Here is a 24,698-nt window from a genome sequence, read left to right as displayed (position 1 = left end):
AGGCACGGGCGTTTGAGGTGGTCTGGCCTATACATTTGTAAAGAATGCTTGAGAAGTTTCTTGAGAGGTTCTGGGAGCTGAGGACCACACCAGAATTCTAGCTGAGAACAATTTGTCAGCTGTCGCAGTGCAAAGCATGGTGGTTGAACTCAAATGCCGCCCAGCAGATGACAGGGACACTTTCCACCTAGTTCAGGAACATAGGCTAAGGCACTTCAGGGAGCTTTTGTTTGTTTGTTTTTAATTTTTTTGAGACAGGGCCTCACTCCGTCACCCAGGCTCACTGCAGTGATGTGATCTTGACTCATTGCAGCCTGGAACTCCTAGGCTCAAGGGATTCTCCTAGCCTCCTGAGTAGCTGGGATCACAGGCTTGCCCCACTATGCCCAGCTAATTTTAAAATTTTTTCTAGAGAGAGGGTCTCGCTTTGTTGCCCAGGCTGCTCTCAAACTCCTGGCCTTAAGCAGTCCTTCCACCTCGGCCTCCTAAAGTGCTCTGATTACAGGCATGAACCACCGTGCCCAGGTGGGGAGTATTTTTATGTCCCCAAATGCAGGATCTGCCTCCAGTTGATTTATCTTTAGTGAATAAGGATGAAAATGCCATCTATTTCCTGGAACATTCTCTTGGCCTTCAACCAAAAATGGTTAAAACAGATCTTGAAGAAGAGCTAGTTAAGTGGGGCAAAATGGGAGCCTGTGGTCATGAAGAAGGGAGCGTTCTTGGGATACAGAGATGAGAGTATTGTAGGCCTACAGAAGGACTGTAGGAGCCCACAAGAAAGAAAGAGCCCTAGTGAATGTGCTGTTAATCTACATCTTCTACTGTTATCCAGGGTCTCACTCTGTTGTCCAGGCTGGAGTGCAGTGGCACAATCACAGCTCACTGCAGCCTCAACTTCCCTGGCTCAGGTGATCCTCCCATCTTAGCCTCCCAGGTAGCTGGGACTACAGGCACACACCACCACGCCAGACTAATTTTTGTAATTTTTTTAATAGAGATGGGGTCTTGCCATGTTGCACAGGCTAGTCTTGAACTCCTTGGATTACAGGCGTGAGTCACCGTGCCCAGCCTTAGTCCAGTTATTGTTTCAGCCTATACCAAATGGTATAAAATTCTTATAGAAGCCAAAGCTTTCTCTTTCAATCATTAGACTATTGAGTCACAGCTACAACTCCATGGAGTTAACATTGAGGAAAGTGGGGTTATAAAGCCAAGAGAGGAGAAGAAACCTTAAGAATAAAGGATATTGGCCAGGCACAGTGGCTCAAGCCTGTAATCCCAGCACTTTAGAGGCCAAGGCGGGCGGATCAACAGAGGTCAGGAGTTTGAGACCAGCCTGGCCAACACCGTGAAACCCCGTCTCTACTAAAAATACAAAAATTAGCCGGGCATGGTTGCAGGCGCCTGTAATCCCAGCTACTCTGGAGGTTGAGGCAAGAGAATCGCTTGAACCTGGGAGGCAGAAGTTGCAGTGAGCTGAGATTGTGCCATTGCACTCTAGCCTTGGGGGACAAGAGCAAGACTTCATCCGCCCCCCCCAAAAAAAAGAGAATAAAGGATATCAGCTGGGCGTGGTGACTCTGGTGGCTCAAACCTGTAATCGAGGCACTTTGGGAGGCCAAGGTGGGCGGGTCACTTGAGGTCAGGAGTTTTAGACCAACCTGGCCAACATGGTGAAACCCCATCTCTGCTAAAAATACAAAAAAATTAGCTGGGTGTGGTGATGTGTGCCTGTAATCTCAGCCACTCAGAAGGCTGAGACAGGAGAATCACTTGAACCCAGGAGGTGGAGGTTGCAGTTAGTCAAGATCGCATCACTGTACTCCAGCCTGGGTGACAGAGCAAGACTCCATCTCAGAAAAAAAATAATAAAGGATATCCCTGAAGCAACTGAGAAGGGAGGAGGCTCGATTATAGCAATCCTGTTGAGTGGGCTGCATTTTTATACTGGGCAGCTCTTTTTTTTTTTTTTTTTTTTTTTTTTTTTTGAGACGGAGTCTTGCTCTGTTGCCCAGGCTGGAGTGCAGTGGCACGATCTTGGCTCACTGCAAGCTCCACCGCCTCCTGGGTTAACACCATTCTCCTGCCTCAGCCTCCCTAGAAGCTGGGACTACAGGCACCCGCCACCATGCCCGGCTAATTTTTTTGTATTTTCAGTAGAGACGGGGTTTCACCATGTTTGCAAGGATGGTCTCGATCTCCTGACCTCGTGATCCGCCCACCTCGGCCTCCCAAAGTGCTGGGATTACAGGCGTGAGCCACCATGCCCAGCCCTGGGCAGCTCTTTAATATACCTGCTACCATGAAAGCTGGACAAGTGAAGAGATATTTTGCTGGCTTGATCTAGCACGTACAGTTGGAAATACTGAACTCCACTTACATGACGGCAGAGTTGACTTTGCCCACTGGTGTTCCCACAGTAATTTAAATGCAGGAGCAGGAGGTCTTGCAGGCGCTTTTTCCATGAAAAGCATGCCCATATGATTAAAGCTGTGCTGGTGGGCTGGTTTGGCTGTGAACTCAGCACCAGATTTGAGATAGATAACCAACTGCAGTTAATCCCTGGGGTCAGTGGATTCCAAATTTCTTTTTTTTTTCTTTTTTTTCCGAGATGGAGTCTCGCGTTGTCGCCCATGCTGGAGAGCGGTGGCTTGATCTCGGCTCACTGCAAGCTCCACCTCCCAGGTTCATGCCATTCTCCTGCCTCAGCCTCCCAAGTAGCTGGGACTACAGGAGCCCACCACCACGCCCCGCTACTTTTTTGGAGTTTTAGTAGACGGGGTTTCACCGCGTTAGCCGAGATGGTCTCAATCGCCTGACCTCGTGATCTGCCTGCCTCTGCTTCCCAAAGTGCTGGAATTACAGGCGTGAGCCACCGCGCCCAGCCGGATTCCAAATTTCAAATCCTTCCATTTTGCTGGTCTGTTTCTTACACACTAGTTTAGAGATCTTTAGGCAGGCAGCGATTAAAGCATTGTGGAGGAAATCTATTCTGCTAACTGGTTATCCGGAATACCTGATCTAGCACTGCTATGGCAAAAATAAGGCAGAATCTAAGAAGCCAATGGTGAATACCATTACTCCATCCCATGTGGAGGATCAGGGCTGCCAGATGACATTAACATTTTTCTGTTCCAAAGAAAGATGTTTTCCAAGAGGTAGAAAAAAGAGGAGTGGTTTATGATAAGTGGAATCCAAATGGCATTCAAGTGGCTCCAGTTCCTTTCTATCATTCTTTCCATGATGTTTATAAATTTATCAATCTGGGCTGGGTACAGTGGCTTACACCTGTAATCTCACCACTTTGGGATGCTGAGGCCAGAGGATCACTTGAGTTTGAGAACAGCCTGGGCAACATAGTGAGACGCTGTCTCTACCAAAAAAAAAAAAAATTATTTTTAATTAGCCAGGCATGGTGGCACACACCTATAGTCCCTGCTACCCAGAAGGCTGAAGCAGGAGGATCCCTTGATACCAGGAGATCAAGGCTGCAGTGAGCTGTGATGGCACCACTGCACTCCAGCCTGGGCAACAGAGTGAGACCCTGTCTCCAAAAAAAAGAAAAAAAATTATCGACACGGTGAAACCCCGTCTCTACTAAAAAATACAAAAAACTAGCCGGGCGAGGTGGCGGGCGCCTGTAGTCCCAGCTACTCGGGAGGCTGAGGCAGGAGAATGGCGTGAACCCGGGAGGCGGAGCTTGCAGTGAGCTGAGATCCGGCCACTGCACTCCAGCCTGGGTGACAGAGCGAGACTCCGTCTCAAAAAAAAAAAAAAAAAAAAAAAAAAATTATCAATTTGCTCACTTCTGTACTTCACTCTGCAGAAACAAAAAATTAGCAGTGTTTTCTAGAACAACTTAAGCAAATTATACTGAAAGTTGATGTGTTGTTTTTTCTTTTTTACCATTATTCAATTTTTAGTTATTGAAAGTATTTTATAATTGATTGCATGTAGCTGGCAGTAAGTAATATACTTTACAGAAAAAACATAAAATAAGTAAATGAAACAAGTAAGACTAAGGAGTGATGGATGGGCTATGGAAATTGCTTTTATTTTATACAAGTTTATTGAAAACCTCCTGCACTTATCCCTGAGAGAGGATGCAGATATGGCCCCTGCTTATGAGAAGCACAGGTCTGAGGGGGGAGGCAGATCCAGACCCAGCCAATCATCGCTGAAGGTGATCAGTGCTGTAACAAAGGAGTCCCAGGGACTGAAGGGCCCAAGAAAGCCCCAGTCCATCATGGAGGTCAGGGAAAGCTCCCTGGGGATGGAAAGAAATGGGTTGTATAGGAATTTGCCAGGGGAAGAGGTGGGAGAAGATGGAGCAACACGAGCAAAGGGTGAGGAATGAGAACTAAGCAAATGCGAAGGAGAAATAAATGGAGCTTCTAGAAATTTGACACCTTGTAACATATTAACAACTCAATGGAGAGTTTAAACGAGAGTTTAGACAAAGCTGAATAAAGAATTCATAATCTGGAAGATGGATTTGAAGAAATTATCCAGAATTCAACCCAGAAAGAAAAATAAATGGAAAATAGGGGGGAAAAAGAATAATTCTGAGAAACTGAAGAAGGAGGAGGAGCAGGAGGACGTGGCAGCAGCAGCAGTAGCAAGGAGAAGGAGAAGAAAAAACAGAAGAAGAAGAAGGAGGAGGAGGAGAAGGAGGAGGAGGAGAAAACAAACAAAAAAAGTGGTTAGGAGCCAGGGAGAATACAACAGGAAGATCTAACAACATAGGTAGCAGTTCCAGACAGAGAAGAGAAAACGAGACAAATGCAGTATTTGAAAACATAAAGTCTGACATTTTTTCTCCATATCTAATAAGCACCACCAAATGCATAGATTCTAGAGATCCAGTGAATCCCAACCAAGCAAGATAGGTAGGAAGAAATTCATGCCTGGACATATTGTAGTGAAAATATAGAACACCGAAGTCAAAGAAGAGACCCTAGAAGCAACCAGAGAGAAAGGACAGCAGACTCTTTAAGTGTTTCAGTGTTACAACAGTGAGATATTCAAAGGCAGGCAGTATAGGGAAATGGGGCTCCAGGAGAGCCAATTATTAAGGGTGATTTTGAGCCAGAACACGATGAGATTAGTGTTTTAGAATCTGAGTATAGAAAGTCAGGTGCACTGCTCAAACCTGTAATCTCAGCACTTTGGGGGGCCAAGGTGTGTGGATCACTTGAGACCAGTAGTTTGAGACCAGCCTGGGCAACAAAGTAAGAGACGCTGTTTCTTTCTCTTTTTTCTTTTTCTTTTTTTTTTTTTTGAGACACAGTCTCACTCTGTCACTCAGGCTGGAGTACAGTGGTGCGATCTCGGCTCACTGCAACCTCCACCTCCTGAGTTCAAATGATTCTCCTGTCTCAGTCTCCCAAGTAGCTGGGACTACAGGTGCCCACCACCAGACCTGGCTAATTTTTGTATTTTTAGAAGAGATGGGGTTTCACCATATTGGCCAGGCTGGTCTCGAACTCCTGACCTTGTGATCCACCTGCCTTGGCCTCCCAAAGTGCTGGAATTACAGGCGTGAGCCACCACGCCTGGCAAGAGACACTGTTCCTACAAAAAAATAAACAAAAAAAGTAGCTGAGCATGGTGGCATGCACCTATAGTCCCAGCCACTCGGGAGGCTGAGGTAGGAGGATCACTTGGGCCCAGGGGGTTGAGGCTACAGTGTTCGCACCACTGCACTCCAGGCTAGTGTGCAGACTGGAGTGATGGAGTGAGACTCTGTCTCAAAAAAAAAAAAAAAAAAAAAAAGAAGAAGAAGAAGAAAAGATGCAGTTCTACTCAGTGTCATCTGATTGCTACCCTGCAGAAGTGCAGCCCCAGAGTTGTGAGCTTCTGATATCCCAAAAGAAATGGAAACAGGTGGCCCCTGGATGAAGGAGGAGGTCAGGGGTGGCTGGAGGGCAGGTCCTGGGGAATGGAGGGGCTGGAAGAAGACGGAGGGGTAAGGTGTGGCAGACACTATTATAATAGCTGACTGACCCATGTGTGCCATTCCCAATTCCCCTCTTCCCTGCTGCTTTCCACTGTGGAGGTTGGAAAAGATAAACTAATTACCTTCTCAGCCTTTGTTGCAGCTAGGAGTGACCATGTGACACGGTTTTGGCCAATGACATCTAAGGAGTCTCATTAGATCTCATTGTGTGGGTCGGGGGTGGGCGTGGGGGGTGAGGGGGTGGGGTGCCTGGGAAATTATTGACAAAATTGACAAATGCTTTCAATTAACCCTGAAAGTTATCATTCCTTTTCCCTTCTGTCTTAAATGCGGAGGGAGATGCAACGCCAGGAGCAGCATCAGCCGCGCTGTAAACAAGAGGGAAACGCCAAGGGCATTACAGAGGACGTCAGCCCTGCCATCACCGGGCTGGGGAAACAATGCCAACCATGGCTGGTCTCCAGGTTCACAGTGATAGGGGAAATAAACCCTTATTTGTCTAAGCCATTGTGATCTGTTTTCCTTTTTTTTTTTTTTTTTCAGCCAAACACTTTACAGAAGAGGGATATTTGTTAAAATTCAGAAGGGGAGGGAAAAGGAGAGACTGCGCAGGAAACCGTGGTGGGTAAATGTCAAAGAATTTGTTTGCAGGTGGGAGAGGCCTGAGCACGATTTTGTCACAATAGCAGATTGAGCACAGGCACAGCGCTTTATACTGATCAACGTGTTTTTAAAAATTTTTTTTTTTTTTTTTTTTTTTTGAGACGGAGTCTCGCTCTGTCGCCCAGGCTGGAGTGCAGTGGCCCGATCTCGGCTCACTGCAAGCTCCGCCTCCCGGGTTCACGCCATTCTCCTGCCTCAGCCTCCCGAGTAGCTGGGACTACAGGCGCCCACAACCGCGCCCAGCTAATTTTTTGTATTTTTAGTAGAGACGGGGTTTCACCGTGGTCTCGATCTCCTGACCTTGTGATCCGCCCGCCTCGGCCTCCCAAAGTGCTGGGATTACAGGCGTGAGCCACCGCGCCCGGCCTTTAAAAATATTTTGTAGGGGCCGGGCGCGGTGGCTCAAGCCTGTAATCCCAGCACTTTGGGAGGCCAAGACGGGTGGATCACGAGGTCAGGAGATCGAGACCATCCTGGCTAACACAGTGAAACCCCGTCTCTACTAAAAATACAAAAAAAACTTAGCCGGGCGAGGTGGCAGGCACCTGTAGTCCCAGCTACTCGGGAGGCTGAGGCAGGAGAATGGCGTGAACCCGGGAGGCGGAGCTTGCAGTGAGCTGAGATCCGGCCACTGCACTCCAGCCTGGGCGACAGAGCGAGACTCCGTCTCAAAAAAAAAAAAAAAAAAAAATTTGTAGGCCGGGCGCGGTGGTTCACTCCTGTAATCCCAGCACTTTGGGAGGCCGAGGCGGGCGGATCACAAGGTCAGGAGATCGAGACCATCCTGGCTAATAAGGTGAAACCCCGTCTCTACCAAAAATACAAAAAATTAGCCAGGCGTGGTGGCGGGCTCCTGTAGTCCCAGCTACTGCAGAGGCTGAGGCAGGAGAATCGCTTGAACTTGGGAGACCGAGGTTGCAGTAAGCTGAGATCGCTCACTTGAGATCGCGCCACTGCACTCCAGCCTGGCGACACAGCGAGACTCCAGTTCAAAAAAAAAGTAGAGACGGAGGTCTCACGATGTTGACCAGGCTAGTCTCGGACTCCTCACCTCAAGCCATCCTCAGGTCCAGGTCTCCCAAAGTGCTAGGATTAAGGCCTGAGTCACCGCGCCCAGCAGAACGCATTTAGGGCCGGGCGCGGTGGCTCAAGCCTGTAATCCCAGCACTTTGGGAGGCCGAGACGGGCGGATCACGAGGTCAGGAGATCGAGACCATCCTGGCTAACACAATGAAACACCGTCTCCACCAAAAATACAAAAAAATTAGCCGGGCGTGGTGGCGGCGCCTGTAGTCCCAGCTACTCGGGAGGCTGAGGCAGGAGAATGGCGGGAACCCGGGAGGCGGAGCTTGCAGTGAGCCGAGATCGCGCCACTGCACTCCAGCCTGGGCGACAGAGCGAGACTCCGCCTCAAAAAAAAAAAAAAAAAAGAACGCATTTAGTTCTCACTGCAACTTTCTGAGGCAGGCTGTGCTGTTATCTTCACCACACAGAGGGAACTGTGGCTTAGACAAGAAAAGCGCCAGCCAGCCGGTGGTCAGGCAGGATTTGAACTCAAGCACACGGTGCCCATCCAGTCCCGATGGACTCTGACTCCTCCGACAGCGGAGGGAGCGAGTCGCCTGGTGAACAATGAGTGTCTCAGGGTCCCGAGTATAAGATGGGGCGTCTGATGTGTCGCGGGGTCCTGCCTGGCCGTGTCCGGGTCTCCGGGAGGGCCAAGGCAGAGGACGACGATCCGGGGCAGGGTGGCCGGCACTGCTCTCCCTGAGGGCCGGGGCTGCGCGCTGCGCGGTCTGTGCGAGGGGTACGCCGGGCTCCGCCTCGCCTTCCTGCCCCGTCTCCCAGTCCTCCGCCCTGGCCCTGCCAAAGGGAGCCCGGCCCGGGCCCTCGGCTACCGGCGGGGATGCGGGGTCCTGCTGATGCCGCAGCCCTGGCAGGGGACGGGGCGTGGAGGGAGTGGGCCGGTGCTGGCGCAGCCGCAGAACTGTGCCGGAGGGACTGTGACCCCGATGGCCCTCTCTGAGCCTTGGTTTCTTCCTCCGTAAAATGGGGCTTGAGTAGCGCCTCCGCGACGGGGAAGAGGGCTCGCAGGGACAGCGCGCCAGAGAGCCCAGGGCAGCGCGAGGAAGGCGCCTGCGGCTCCCTCCCAGGCCCATCCCACTGCCGATCCCGCCCAGGGGTGGCCCCGAGCATTTCCTGAAGGACCTCAGGAAATACCAGGCCCCCGCCCCCCACCCTCCCGCCACCCCCGCCCCCGCCCCCGCCCTCGCCCGTCCGCCCGCTCGCGTCCAGCTCCCTGGCCGCCCCTCCCCCGCCTCCTTCCGGCCGGGCCCCTGCTCTCATCTTGGCCTGCTGAGGCTGCAGGGCTTGGCCCGGCCTTTGAGAATCTCCCGCCGCCTTCCCGAGCCTTCTAGATGTATCTGCGCCGCCTCCTCTCTCCCTCCCCTTCCTTCCAGCCCTTCATTCCCTCACTGCGGGCAGGCCCGCAGGCCCCGCGCAAACGTGGGGAAAGGTAGGTTGAGGGGGCTGTGTCCGATAATGGGCAGCCACACCCAGTAGGCCAATCAGCTGCAGGAAAGAGGCCAAAGGAGTTGGAAGAGATTCTGGGAACCCAGAAAAGGAATCAGGGAAGGCTGCCTGGAGGAGGCGACATTTAAGTTTGGACTGGAAGAGCAAGGCGGGTCAGACAATAATTCATGTATTTACCAAGCATTTATTGGGCACTTATTGTGTTCAAGACCCTGGGGTTGGGGCAGGAGGCAAGATAACTGTGTCCTCATGGGTTTTGCAGTAGGGAAAACAGTGGAGGCAACCATCTTACAAACTGCTGGAGCTGAGACCACCAGAGGGGACAATAGAATGTTAGTTCCATCTGATCAATGAGACCAGAGAGGACTGGGATGAAATGACTTGCCCACAGTCACAAGTGGTAGAACTGGGATTCGAACCTGTGCTACATGGAACATGAGCCCCTAACCACAGGAATCTCTGTGGCTTTTCAAAACAAACACGCTGCTGCACACAGGAGCAGCTGCCAGCCTGCCCTGCAGCAGCCATAGCCATGCTGCAGGCCCCACCGGGGGGCAGGTGCTGGCAGAGGGGACAGCCAGCCATTGGTGGGAGACCTTGCCCTGGGGAGAGGCAGCAGCGGAAATTGCTGTGGGATGGTGGAGGCTGTGGTGGCCATGATGTGGTTGCTTCAGGGGCCCTGTGGTTCCAGCCGGGGCACTGTGCCTGCCTCTTGTGGCTTCTTCACCCACAGAGAACCCTCACTGGGGCCATGTCCTGCTTCCTGGAGCTGAGATTGAGTCTGGGAGCCCAGGTGGAACCCTTCTCACTCTCCGGGGAACTCCCACTTTTTATCTCCTGGGAGGCTGGGCTAGCATTTCTGCCTTATAGAAGAGGAAACCAGGGTCAGAAAGGCATGATGGCTGGTCCAGGGCCACACAGCAGAAGGGCTGTGTCTGCTCAATGACTGAAGATATGCGGCTCTTTTCTTGATACTCCATTCATTCATTCATTCATTCACTGTAACACGTGCACATATCCTTTGGATACTGACTATCCCCTTGCACAGCAACCTGAAGCCTTCCAGTTAAGCTTGAGCACCCGAGGACCAGTGACTGTGCCTGGGGGCTTCATCCAGCAGCTGCAGCCTGCTGGCACCTGCCCCAGAAGGCCGCCGTAGTGCTAGGGTAGGCTGTAAAGTGCTATCCCACCAGTAGCCTTGATGCATGACTGACCTGGTGAGAGTTAGTGAAAAACAGTTCCGCATCATCACCCAAGGTTCTCCAGCTGTCCGTAGTGTTATGTGCTAATTCCCATACCCTTTATTGGCTTCTTCCCTTTCCTGTGTCATTTCCCTGACAACCTAAACGTGATTCTTGGGATCGCATTCAAACCAAAAACCTTGCACTGGAATTTTTGTTCCAGACTGGGCTTCTGAGGGTAGCAAACGAAGACATTCATTTATTCAGTCTTCAAACACGATTGACGTAACCTGAGCCCGCCCCCATGCTGGGCTCTGGGGATGTGGGCAAGATTCATCGGCGTTTCCTGGCCTCCAGAGCCCTTTGCTTGGTGGGAGAGGCAGGAACAGCTTCTGATGATTCTAATCCAGTGTGGTTAATGACATTATCACATCATCTCCAGGGAGAGTGACCCCTTCTGCCTGGGAGGTCAAGCGGCTTCTCCAAAGATGTTCCCCTCCCGCTTGGCTTTGAAGGATGAGGAGGCGTTCCCCAGCGGGACCAGGGGGCTAAGGAAATGGCATTATTGGCAAAGAGAACAGCACGTGCAGACCAGGAGCAGGAGCAAGGAGGGGCTGACAGATGGTGGCACTAGGGATGTTGGCAGGGTCAGACCGTGCCAGACTTGAAGGCCAGGGGAGACTCTGGGACTGTGGCATGGTAATGGGAAACCACCACTGAAAGTTTTGGAGCAAGGGCAGGATTTGGTTTTAGGAAACGCACTTTCTCTGAAAAGACCTACAGGTTTAATGTCCTTCCTTCCTCATTGTAACTCCCAGCAAGTCAAGGGAGGCCACCCTGGTGCAGCTGAACTGCAGCATCGCTGTATGTGGAGCTCTTATTAACACTTCATTCACTGGGTCTTCACACCCTTGAGTGAGGCATCCTTTTTAGTAACCTCTTTTTATAAGTGGGGAAACTGATGCACGGTACAGGAACTCAATCAAGGTCCCATAGCTAGGAAGCAGGGACAGGCACGTTGGCTCACGCCTGTAAATCTCAGCACTTTGGGAGGCCGAGGTGAGCAGATCACCTGAAGTCAGGAGTTCAAGACTGGCCTGACTAAGATGGCAAACCTTATCTCTACTAAACATACAAAAATTAGCGTGGTGGCACATGGCTGTAATCCAAGCTACTCGGGAGGCTGAGGCAGGAGAATTGCTTGAACCCAGGAGGCAGAGGTTGCAGTGAGCCGAGATCATGCCACTGCATCTAGCCTGGGCAACAGAGCAAGATTCTTAAAAAATCTTTAAAATGTCTTAAAAAAAAAAAAAAAAAAAAAGCTGGGCGCGGTGGCTCATGCCTGTAATCCCAGCATTTTGGGAGGCCAAGGTGGGCGGATCACGAGGTCAGAAGATTGAGACCATCCTGGCTAACACGGTGAAACCCTGTCTCTACTAAAAATACAAAAAATTAGCTGGGCATGGTGGCGGGTGCCTGTAGTCACAGCTACTCGGGAGGCTGAGGCAGGAGAATGGTATGAACCCAGGAGGTGGAGCTTTCTGTGAACTGAGATCACGTCACTGCAATCTCGGGGGACAGAGTGAGACTCCGTCTCAAAAAAAAAAAAAAAAACACACAAACAAAAAAACAAGAAGCAGCAGCAGCAGCTGTGTTTCTTTGGCTTTAAGCCCATCCTCTACGTTGCCCCACTGCCATGGTTTTCAGAGGCTGGAGGGCTCCAGGAACCACCTTCTCTCCCCAGCACAGCCCTGGGGATGGGTGGGTGGGCAGAGAAGGGACAAGCAGCCCAAGTCACAGCCAGGGACGGAGACAGCGTGGCTTCTTTCGGAGATATGAAGAAGCAGGAGTGTTATTCTTGGCCAGGATGGGAAACGGGTTGGAATCTTGGCGCCTATGCTCACTAGCCATGTGGTCTGTGGCAAGCCACATCCACTCTCTGTGTCTTGCCTTACCCATCTGTAAAATGGTGGCTCCTCATAACCCCCACCTCATAGGGCTGTTGTGAAGATTGCACGTACTGAAGACTCAAATTCTCAGTACACTGCCAGGCACGTAGGAAGAATGTTGTTTTATAGTCCCCATTTAGGAGTGGGTGGACAGGAGCACAGACTCTGGGCTCCAATCCCCAAACTGCCATCTACTAGTCCATTTGTGAGCTGGCTGGTAAATTCACCTCCCTGTGCCTCAATTTCTTCATCAGTAAAATGGGATAACAATGGTGCCTTCCTGGTTGGGTTGTTGTGAAGGGTAAATGAGATGCCACGTGAAAGTGCAGAGGAGAAGGGCTACCATAAGGGGTTCCATGTGGGTGCTGCTGTTATTATTGGGTACCTACTGCATGCTATGTGCCTGCATACAGGACTTGACCTTTGAGGCCTGCTTGTTCATGGCTGTTTCACAGATGTCGAAGTGGAGGCTCGGCAGGGTTGGAGGTTACCGGAGTCTCCCAGCTGGTAAGGGCGGTGTCGGGACTGGAACCCCAGCCAGGCTGACTCAGACATCCCTAGGGCCTGCGCCTAGCACGGCAGCTGTGACTCAAGTTTGCAGGAAGAGGAGGAGGAGGGTGGGGTAAATGGGTGCTTGAGGGAAGCCACGACCTCTATTCCCTCAGAAATGGAAGTGCTTGGTGAGGTTTGAGGTGTCTGAGCCGAAGAGCAGCCAGTGACAGGCCTGGGGATCGTCTGACACAGCCCACTTGACAAGGCCTTGGAAACTTTTGGTCTCTGCAGCAGCAACCGGATTTCAGCCTGGGCTTCGGACACCTCAGCCTGGGTACAGATGTGACTTGGGTACAGTCCTTCCCTGGCAGTGGACGGGATGCCCAGGCTGGTACAGGAGTCTCGGGTCCTCTCTGACTCTACCCCAATCTGCTGTGTGATTTTGGGCCCAGGCAGGGACCCCTCTGGGCTCTGTTACTGGAGAAAAGACAAGTGGCTGGGACAGGTGGGTCCCCAGCCCTCCTTGCCTGGAGGTCTGCGAGTTGGAGGGCTCTGGGGTAAAGCCAGAGCCAAGCCAGGGGAGAGCCTAGTAGGCCACCTGGGCTCATGTCTGGTGAACAGGGTACCCTCTAGCCAAAGCAGGGGCAAGACAAGGCACATGTCCCTCATATGGGAGCTGGGGCTGACCCCCTCTCCCAGCCCTGCACACCTCAAGCACATGGCCTTGGCCTATCTGCCCTGTGGGTGGACACTTTCCAGCCCTGGGTCCTGGACTCCACCAATCAGCAGGAACCTAGACTCCTGAGGGGTGCAGCCTGGATGGGAGGTCAGGGAACTGGGTTCCTGAGCACATCTCTGGGCCATTCTTCTCTCCATTGGTTTCCCAAATGTGGACTGAGCACACACTGTGAGTCAGGCCTGAGCTAGGTTCTAGGGATGCTACTGTCAACAAGACAGATGAAGGTTCCTGCCCTCATGGAGGGGAGGGAGACAATAAGCAAATAAATAAATTCATGATGTAATGTCAGCCAGGGAGCGATGCTGCTAAGCAGGGCGGGGGTGGGGAGTGACGCAGGCTGCTGTTGGGGAGGCACCGTTGTAGTGGTCAGGAAGACTGCTCTGAGAGGCAGACTGAGGGAAAGAGGAAGGACATCTAGATGTCTGAGGGAAGGGCCATTTAGGCAGAGGGAACAGCACAGGGCTCAGTGTGTGTGTGGAGGGGTGAGGTTGGAGGGGGCTCCGTGTGCAAGGGTGCCAGTGGGGAAGGGGGACAGGCTGTGAGTGGACAGGGCTATAGACTTCATTCTAACTGCGACACAAAGGACTTGCAGGGTTTGGGAGGGGGACATGATCTCATTTGGTCTTCCCAATAACTCCCTGCCAGAAAGAGACAGAGCTCCAAATTGCAGTGAGGAAGCTGAGGCTCAGAGGACATCCCAGCACATGTCTAGGGTGTCATATCATCATTGGAGGAGCTGGGACTCAAACCCAACTCTGGAAACTGTTTTGTTCTCAGCTCCGTGATAACATTGTGTGAGGTGCCGGGTGCAGCTCCCAACTCCTCCCTGCCCAACCACCACGCTCTGTTAGCCTGTGGTCTACAGAGTGACTTCCACCAGGGATGCCTTGCCTTCTTCTTCTTCTTTTTTTTTTTTTTTTTGAGACAGGGTGTTTCTCCATTGCCCAGGCTGAAGTGCAGCGGTGCGATGGTAACTCACTGCAACCTCAACCTCCTGGGCTTAACTGATCCTCCCACCTCAGCCTCTCAAGCAGCTGAGGTTACAAATGCACACGAACACGTCTGGCTAATTAAAGAACAATTTTTTTCTTTTTTTTGTAGAGATGGGATCTCATTGGGTTGCCCAGGCTGGTCTGAAACTCCTGCCCTCAAGTGATCCCCCCATCTCAGACTCCCCAAGTGCTAAGATTGACCCACTACTCCCATCTGGGATGCCTTATCTTTTATCCCTTTACTCTACAAATATGTGCTTAGGCTTTGCTGTCTGTGGCCAGAACCTTGCAGGGGTGAGAGACACAGGGAAATGAGAGCTGGTCCCAGCCCTCCCTTAGAAAGCTGCTGGACCGGCCGGGCGCGGTGGCTCAAGCCTGTAATCCCAGCACTTTGGGAGGCCGAGACGGGCGGATCACGAGGTCAGGAGATCAAGACCATCCTGGCTAACATGGTGAAACCCCGTCTCTACTAAAAATACAAAAAATTAGCCGGGCGTGGTGGCGGGCACCTGTAGTCCCAGCTACTTGGAGGCTGAGGCGGGAGAATGGCGTGAACCCGGGAGGTGGAGCTTGCAGTGAGCCGAGATCGCGCCACTGCACTCCAGCCTGGGCGACACAGCGAGACTCCGTCTCAAAAAAAAAAAAAAGAAAGCTGCTGGACCACAGGGTGGCAAAACAAGTTGTCTGTCACATCCGGGAGCAGATGCTATGAGGATAAGCAGCCAGAGAAGACCCCTAACTTGATCTGTGGCCATCAGAGAAGGCACCCAAGGCAGGATGCCTCCCTGAATCCTAAAGCCAATTAGCAGTCAGCCAGGAGAGCTGCTAGAGGGTGTCTATGGGGGAGTGGAGAGGATGTTCCAGGCAGAGGGAACAGCAGACTGGAAGGCTCCGAGGTGAGTGTGAGCAGGCAGTCTTAGGGACCCCAGGCAGTTGGTGAGGATGCAGTGCTCAGGGGAGGTGTGCCGACAGGTGAGCTGTCAGGGTCAGGTCCCTGGGGGCTGGCTTGTCCTTTCCGCCATTGTCTGAGTGAGTGGGTGACTGGTATCTAGTGGTCCAGATGAAGATAATGGAGATACAATTGTGTTCTTCTTTCTGCTCAGTGCCTCTCAGTTAAGCACATTTGCAAAAATTAATAATAACATATGCTTTTACATCCTCCACTTAAATTTCCTTTGGAGTAAAGAAAGTAATGGAGGGAAAGGAAGAACAGCAGGAAGGAGTGAGAGAGGGAGAGAGGGAGGGGAGAAAGAAACAAAAGAAGGAAAATAATTCGGGGGAAAAAATTGTCCTTTTCTGGGCTAAGATAGCCCCAGTCTTTGCATTTTCTCACCCACTGAGTCACCAGCCTCCTGCCCTCTTTCAGGACTGTACATCTTGGCCTCTTACCTACTGTGTCTGCGTCAACCTCCCTCACAGCCTGATGGCCCCTGCGGCAGCCCCACCCCAGTTGTAGGGGCTAAGAAAACTACAGTTGCATGAAAGAGCAGAAGTGAGTGAGAGGCAGAAGTGGCGGGGAGAACCAGTCTGGAGAGGTGTTCCGAGATCTCTAGACCAGCCAGTGGATCCTGATGCCTCACATGGTCAGCCTTGTCTAGAGCCCCTTCCAGCATGGAGGCCAGCCCTCCTGGCATTCTTCTAATGACACTGAGCTATGAGTTATGTGTGCCAAGTCTGTGCTGGGTTTTGTACCAAGTGCTTTCCATTCATCAGTTCAGGGTAGTGAAGCAGGTAGCTCCAGGCTCAGAGAGGAACAGGGACTTGTCCCAGTTTACACAGCTGGAAAGTGGCTGAGTCTGGATTCAAACCCAGACTTCCTTGTCTCTAGGACCTGTATTTTTTTTTTTTTTTTTTTTGAGACAGAGTCTCGCTCTGTCGCCCAGGCTGGAGTGCAGTGGCGCAATCTCGGCTCACTGCAAGCTCCGCCTCCCGGGTTCACGCCATTCTCCTGCCTCAGCCTCCTGAGTAGCTGGGACTACAGGCGCCCGCCACCGCGCCCGGCTAATTTTTTGTATTTTTAGTAGAAACGGGGTTTCACCGTGGTCTCGATCTCCTGACCTTGTGATCCGCCCGCCTCGGCCTCCCAAAGTGCTGGGATTACAGGCGTGAGCCACCGCGCCCGGCCAGGACCTGTATTTTCAACTACTGCCTATGCCTCTATAAGGAGCCAGCTTATGGCTACGTTCACACAAAGAGAAAAACATCCAAATGGGAAGGCTGGAGAATTCAAACAATCTTCCCACACGTCAGACAGTCCTGTTTCCCTCTCCCTTCATAGAAAGTCCTGGATTATATTGAAACAGGGTCTTTCTCTGTTACTCAGGCTGGAGTGCAGTGGTGTGATCACAGCTTACTGCAGCCTTGATGTCCCTGTCTCCCTGATCTCAGGCGATCCTCCCACCCCAGCCTCCTGAGTAACTGTGACTATCCCTAGTAGCTGAGACTACAGGTGTGCACCATGCCATCACCCCTCACTAATTATTTTATTTTTTGTAAAGACAGGTTTTTTTTCGCTGTGTTACTCTGGCTGGTCTTGAACTCCCAGGCTTGAGTGATCCACTGACTCCCGAAGTGTTGGGATTACAGGCATGAGCCACTGCACCCGGCCTGACATCTCAGTCTTGATTTGTAGTTTTTGCCCAAAACGATCGAGTGTAATGCAGGCCAGAAGTGGTCAGGGGGCAGGGACAGTCCCCAGCATGGTGGCAAGTCTTCTTTCTGCAACATTTTTGGAATACAAGCATGCTATTACACACAAAACATGATTGGGAGGGCACTGGATGAATACAACTAAGATTTAAGCATTATTTCAACAAATATATACACAGAGCTAAATCAGTATCAGGAAGTAGTGGAGAAGCACTCAGAATAAGTACAGATCTCCACAGCTGTAAGAGTCTTGTTACTTTTTTTTTTTTTTTTGAGACGGATTCTTGCCCTGTTGCCTAGGCTGGAGCGCAGTGGTACGATCTTGGCTCGCTGTAACCTCCGCCTCCTGGATTCAAGTGGTTCTTCTGCCTCAGCCCCCCAAGTAGCTTGCATTAAGGAGCATGTACACAAAGCAAGGGAAGGGTCCCTGAAGAGATCCCGGCCCATAGGGTCAGTGCCTCATTCCTACATAATATAAAAAGCAGCCTGGGACAGGTGCCCACCACCACATCTGGCTAATTTTTGTATTTTTTAGTAGAGATGGGGTTTCACCAAATTGGCCAGGCTGGTCTCAAACTCCTGACCTGGTGATCCACCCTCGTCGGCCTCCCAAAGTGCTGGGATGACAGGCGTGAGCCACCCCACCCGGCCACATTCTTTTTTTTTGTTTTTTTTTTTTGAGACAGAGTCTCGTTCTGTTGCCCAGGCTGGAGTGCAGTGGCACGATCTCATCTCACTGCAATCTCGGGCTCCCGGGTACAAGCAATTCTCCTGCCTCAGCCTCCCGAGTAGCTGGGATTACAGGCGCCTACCACCATGCCCAGCTAATTTTTGTATTTTTTTTTGGTAGAGATGGGGTTTCACCATGTTGGTCAGGCTGGACTCAAACTCCTGACTTCATGATCCGCCCACCTTGGCCTCCCAAAATGCTGGGATTACAGGCATGAGCCACTGTGCTTGGTCAGCTGTTTATCGATTTTGAGTATGTTATTGATTTTGTGAATGGAGAAAGGATCATCGGGTAGGGTTCTTTGATCTAGAGCAAAAGAAATGGATTCTGATTCACCAAAGGGGAAAAAAGAGCGGGGTAGATTTAGTGGAAAGAAGTGGAGTAGCTCAGAGAATCAAAGGCAAGCCAGCACGGTGGCTCACACCTATAATCCCAAATACTTGGGAGGCTGAGGTGGGAGGATCACTTGAGCCCAGGAGTTTGAGGCTGCAGTGAGCCATGATCATGCCACGGTGCTCCAGCCTGGGTAACAGAACAAGACTGTCTCAAAACAAATAAAACAAAACAAAACAAAGGCCAGGCTTGGACAGGCCACCACCCAAGGTAGCTCCAGGATCTCAGAAATGAGAATTAACAGGCAAGTTTTTTGTTTGTTTTTTGAGGTGGAGTCTCACTCTGTCACCCAGGCTGGAGTATAGTGGTGCGATCTCGGCTCACTGCAACATCTGCCTCCCACATTCAATGGATTCTCCTTCCTTAGCCTCCTGAGAAGCTGGGACTACAGGCGTGCACCACCATGCCCTGCTAATTTTTGTATTTTTAGTAGAGACAGGGTTTCACCATGTTTGCCAAGCTGGTCTTGAACTCCTGACCTCAGGTGATCCGCCTGCCTCAGCCTCCCAAAGTGCTGGGATTACAGGCATGAGTTACCGTGCCTGACCAACAGGCAAGTTTTTGAAGGCAACACTGCTGTGGGTGGTCCACAGGGTGGATAGATGCTGGGCAGTTAATTCAATGGAGGACCTCTCCAGGTGGCTAGGGTGTTGGCTGACAACATGCAAATCCCCAGAGCTCTCACCTGCGGCTGGCATGTGAAACCCCACTGAACATGAAGCAATTTTGTTCTTTAAATCCTACCTTTGGATCTGAGAACCAAATATAGGCTGAGATACCTGGCCTACCAGTAACCTTTAGTCTAGACTATGGAATTTCCCTTTTAGAAACTTACCCTGCAGATAAATTTGCGCAGGAATGCAAAAATATATATGAGAAACAGAATGCAGGGTATAATGTACTTCATCTGCTGGGGACTGGTTAAATATAGGAAGGCTTTAAGAATGAGGTTGGAGGCCGGGCATGGTGGCTCATGCCTGTAATCCCGGCGCTTTGGGAGGCCAAGGCAGGTGGATCACGACATCAGGAGATTGAGACCATCCTGGCTAACACAGTGAAACCCTGTCTCTACTAAAAAAAAAAAAAAAAAAATACAAAAAATACAAAAAATTAGCCGGGCGAGGTGGTGGATGCCTGTAGTCCCAGCTACTTGAGAGGCTGAGGCAGGAGAATGGCATGAACCTGGGAGGCGGAGGTTGCAGTGAGCTGAGATCACACCACTGCACTCCAGTCTGGTCAACACAGTGAGACTCCGTCTCAAAAAAAAAAAAAGAATGAAGATTGGGCGCAGGGGCTCATGCCTGTAATCCCAGCACTTTGGGAGACTGAGATGGGTAGATCACCTGAGGTCAGGAGTTCGAGACCAGCATGGCCAATGTGGCGAAACCCCATCTCTACTAAAAATAAAAAAAGTAGGGGCCAGGAGTGATGGCTCACGCCTGTAATCCCAGCACTTTGGGAGGCCGAGGTGGGTAGATCACTTGAGGTCAGGAGTTTGAGACCAGCCTGGCCAACATGGTGAAACCCCATCTCCACTAAAAATACAAAAAAACTGGGCATGGTGGCACATGCCTGTAATCTCAATTACTCGGGAGGCTGAGGCAGGAGAATTGCTGAACCTGGGAGGGAGAGGTTGCAGTGAGCTGAGGTTGCAGGTCACACCACTGCACTCCACCCTAGGCAACAGAGTGATACTCCATCTCAAAAAAAAAAAAAAAAAAAAAAAGCTGGGCGTGGTGGCTCACGCCTGTAATCCCAGCACTTTGTGAGGCCAAGGCGGGTGGATCCCGAGGTCAGGAGATCGAGACCATCCTGGCTAACATGGCAAAACCCTGTCTCTACTAAAAATACAAAAAAACTAGCCGGGCATGGTGGTGGGCGCCTGTAGTCCCAGCTAGTCGGGAGGCTGAGGCAGGAGAATGGCGTTAACCCGGGAGGTGGAGCTTGCAGTGAGCTGAGATTGCGCCACTGCACTCCAGACTGGGTGACAGAGTGAGACTCCGTCTCAGAAACAACAACAAAAAAATTTAGGCCAGCTGCAGTGGATCACCAGAGGTCGGGAGTTCAAGACCAGCCTGGTCAACATAATGAAACCCCATCTCTCCTAAAAATACAAAAATTAGCTGGGTGTGGAGGTGCATGTCTGTAGTCCCAGCTACTCAGGAGACTGAGGCAGGACAACCACTTGAACCCAGGATGCGGAGGTTGCAGTGAGCTGAGATTGTGCCACTGCACTCCAGCCTGGGCAACACAGCAAGATTCTCCGACTCAAAAAAAAAAAAAAAAAAAAAAAAGAGGCCGGATTACAGGTGGATCATACCTGTAATCCCAGCACTTTGGGAGGCTAAGGCGGGTGGATCACCTGAGATCAGAAGTTCAAGACCAGCCTGGCCAATATGGTGAAACCCAGTCTCTACTAAAAATACAAAAAAATTAGCTGGGCATGGTGGTGCATGCCTGTAATCCCAGCTACTCGGGAGACTGAGACAGGAGAATTGCTTGAACCCAGGAGGTGTAAATTGCAGTGAGCTGACATCGTGCCACTGCACTCCAGTCTGGGCAACAGAGTGAGACTCCGTCTCAAAACAAAAACAAACAAACAAACAGAATAAGGCAGTTCTCTTCTGGTGGATGTGCAGCAATCTCCAAGCGTTACACTGTTAATGATAAAAGCAGGAGGCTGTGTGTGGAGGGAGTTACTGTTTGCATGTGTGGGGGTGAAGGAGATACATACAATAAAATTGTGTCAAAATCTCTGTTACACTGTAACAGTGATTGCCTTTAGGGAGGGGGCCTGCAAATCAGGGGAAACAGCAGGAGATAGACTTGTTTTTCATCATATGTCCTTATGCACTGATTGAACTTTTTTCTGTGCATGTTTTTTTTCTTTTTCTTCGAGATGGAGTATTGCTTTGTCACCCATGCTGGAGTGCAGTGATGCGTTGTCAGCTCACTGCAACCTCCGCCTCCCGGGTTCAAGCCATTCTCCTGCCTCAGCCTCCTGAATAGCTGAGATTATAGGCATGTGCCACCGTGTCTGGCTAATTTTTGTATTTTTTTGTAGAGATGGGGTTTCCCTATGTTGCCCAGGCTGGTTAAATGCTACTCTTTTGAGCAGACTTCTTTGCATTACAGTTTGAAGTGGTTATGTTTTAACTCTCAAACCAAGCTGAAAGTTTTAAGTGTGTGAAACTTGTCTGTAAATTTTCTGAAGAAGCAAGCACAATGCCCTTCTGAGGCAGGAGAGGGGCTACAGCTTTTTCAGACCACACCAAGAGTCTCTTGTAGAAAGATGCTGTGCACATTTCCAAAGAAGGGGCGCTCTGAGAGGACAGCAGAGAATAGTGGATAGATGCTGGTCCCTGGCTCTGACTGACATGTGAAAATCTCAGCCTATCAGCTGGGCCACCAGCGATTGCCCCTCTCTGCACCTTAGTTTACTTTGCTCATCTGTTAAACAGTGATAAGTGTGCCTGTCCTACCCTGTTGCAAGGATCTGTCAAGAAACGAGCCAAGACCCGGTATCATGGCTTACACCTGTAATCTTAGCACTTTGGGAGGCCAAAGCAGGCGGATCACTTGAGGTCAGGAATTCAAGACCAGCCTGGCCAACATGGTAAAACTGTGTCTACTAAAAATACAAAAATTAGCTGGGCATGGTGGCCTGCACCTGTAATTTCAGGTACTGTGGAGGCTGAGGCAGGAGAATCACTTGAACCTGGGAGGTGGAGGTTGCAGTGAGCCGAGATCTCACCACTGCACTCCAGCCTGGGTGACAGAAAACAAAAAAGACATGAAGCCAAGGTTGTGTCTGTTTACTAAAACAATGCACGTGAAATGTTTAGTCCAAGTAGTTACTATTTATTTTCTTTGGTGGCGGAGGGGGGGTGTTGTTTGGTTTTTGTTGTTGTGTTTTTGTATTTTGTTTGTTTGTTTTGTTTTTCTTTCTTTCTTTTTTTTTTTTTTTTTGAGTCGGAGTCTTGCTGTATCGCCCAGGCTGGAGTACAGTGACGTGATCTTGGCTCACTGTAAGCTCCGCCTCCTGGGTTCACGCTGTTCTCCTGGCTCAGCCTCCCAAGTAGCTGGGATTACAGGCACACACCACCACGCCCGGCTAATTTTTCTTTTTTTTTTTTTTTTTTTTTTTTGTAGAGATGGGGGTTTCACTGTGTTGGTCAGGCTGGTCTCGAACTCCTGACCTTGTGATCCGCCTACCTTGGCCTCCCAAAGTGCTGGGATTACAGGCATGAGCCACCGCACCCAGTCTTTTTTTTTTTTTTTTTTTTTTTTTTTTTTTTTTTGAGACAGAGTCTTCCTCTATTACCAGGCTGGAGTGCAGTGGCGTGATCTTGGCTCACTGTAACCTGTGCCTCCCAGGTTCAAGCCATTCTCCTGCCTCAGCCTCCTGAGTAGCTGAGATTACAGGTGCCCACCACCACACCCAGCTAATTTTTGTATTTTTAGTACAGATGGGGTTTCGCCATGTTGGCCAGGATGGTCTCGATCTCCTGACCTCATGATCCGCCCGCCTCGGCCTCCCAAAAGAGTGCTGGGATTACAGGCGCGAGCCACCGTGCCTGGCTGATTTGTTTTTGAGACAAGGTCTCGCTACTAGACCCAAGCGATTCTCCCACCTGTCTCCCAAAGTGCTGGGATTACAGGTGTGAACCACCAGGCTCAGCCTATGATAACTATTTCAAGTCAGAATTTGACAAGTTGAAGAAAACTTTTTTTTTTTTGAGACGGAGTCTTGCTCTGTTGCCCAGGCTGGAGTGCAGTGGCATGAACTTGGCTCACTCCAACTTCCACCTCCTGGGTTCATGGGATTCTCCTGCTTCAGCTTCCCGAGTAGCTGGGATTATAGGCATGCACCACCATGCCTGGCTAATTTTTGTATTTTTAGTAGCGATGGGGTTTTGCCACATTGGCCAGGCTGGTCTCAAACTCCTGACCTCAAGTGATCCCTCCACCTTGGTCAGTCTCCCAAAGTGCTGAGATTGAGATTACAGGTGTGAGTCACTGTGTCTAGTCAAAAACATTTTTTTTTTTTTTTTCTTTTGAGATGGAGTCTCACCCTGTCCCCCAGGCTGGAGTGCAATGGTATGATCTTGGCTCACTGCAACCTCTGCCTCCTGGGTTCAAGTGATTCTCCTGCCTCAGCCTCCCAAGTAGCTGGGATTACAGGCGTGTGTCACCACGCCCAGGCAATTTTTTGTATCTTTAGTAGAGATGGGTTTTCACAATGTTGGCCAGGCTGGTCTTGAACTCCTGACCTTGTGATCCAGCCACCTCGGCCTCCCAAAGTGCTAGGATTACAGGCATAAGCCACCGCGACTGGCCCGAAAACATTTTTTAAATGGCCCATCTTGTTTGGAATCTTCACCACTTTGGGAAAAAACCTAAAAATTAATGGAACAGAAATGTGCCATAAGATCAGAGACTAGATATTGAGTGGATGCTATTTTTATAGTTACACATCATGCTCTAGGGAGAAAAAATGATGAGGGTCATTGAAGCAGAATGATCAGTTTATTAATTGATTTAATGAAGACTGAAAGTATGAAAGTTTGGAACTATCAAAAAAGCTAAATGGAAACCATTTGAAAATGGGGTTAATCTTTTTTTTTTTTTTTTTTTTGAGACGGAGTCTCGCTCTGTCGCCCAGACTGGAGTGCAGTGGCGCGATCTCCACTCACTGCAAGCTCCGCCTTCCCGGGTTCCCGCCATTCTCCTGCCTCAGCCTCCCGAGTAGCTGGGACTACAGGCGCCCGCCACCGCGCCCGGCTAATTTTTGTATTTTTAGTAGAGACGGGGTTTCACCGTGTTAGTCAGGATGGTCTCGATCTCCTGACTTCGTGATCCGCCCGTCTCGGCCTCCCAAAGTGCTGGGATTACAGGCGTGAGCCACCGCGCCCGGCCTGAAAATGGGGTTAATCTTAGCACTCTGGGAGGCTGAGGTGGGAGAATAACCTGAGGTCAGGAGTTCGAGACCAGCCTGACCAACATGGTGAAACTCTCTCTCCACTAAAAATACAAAATTAGCTGGGTGTGGTGGCGCATGCCTGTAATCCCAGCTACTTAGGAGGCTGAGGCAGGAGAATCGCTTGAACTCGGGAGGCGGAGCTTGCAGTGAGCCAAGATTGAGCCACTGCACTCCAGCCTGGGATGGAGACTCTTTTGAAACTTGGTCTCAAAAAACAAAACAAAACAAACCAACCCCCCCCCCCAAAAAAAAACCAGAAAATGGTGTTACTATCACGAATCTGGATACTGACTAATGAAAATGCAGGTGGACCGCGTGAAGGAGAAAAGGGAATTCATTAGCGTGGTGGATACTCCTGGTCACCTGCCAGCATTTGTTCTTCTCCCAACTCTGGGAGTGAGCCTTGATTTGACTAAGCCAATTACCCTTAATT

The 24,698-nt window shown here is 50.5% G+C and overlaps 1 long non-coding RNA gene and 1 pseudogene across 1 annotated transcript; both read left to right on the top strand.

Moving 5' to 3' along the window:
- Nucleotides 1-136: 136 nt before the first annotated feature.
- Nucleotides 137-3,843, top strand: LOC126939486 (kynureninase-like; annotated as a pseudogene).
- A 5,098-nt stretch (nt 3,844-8,941) lies between these two features.
- On the top strand, nt 8,942-16,172 carry LOC126939077 (uncharacterized). Its single transcript, XR_007720300.1, has 4 exons — nt 8,942-9,140; nt 12,701-12,794; nt 12,953-13,113; nt 15,877-16,172. It is a non-coding gene; the product is annotated as an uncharacterized LOC126939077 (long non-coding RNA).
- Nucleotides 16,173-24,698: the final 8,526 nt, after the last annotated feature.

Source organism: Macaca thibetana, chromosome 16, assembly GCF_024542745.1.
Source record: "Macaca thibetana thibetana isolate TM-01 chromosome 16, ASM2454274v1, whole genome shotgun sequence".
NCBI lineage: Eukaryota > Metazoa > Chordata > Mammalia > Primates > Cercopithecidae > Macaca > Macaca thibetana.
The sequence above is the reverse complement of the archived record's forward strand: the minus strand, read 5'-3'. Positions and strand labels throughout refer to the sequence as shown.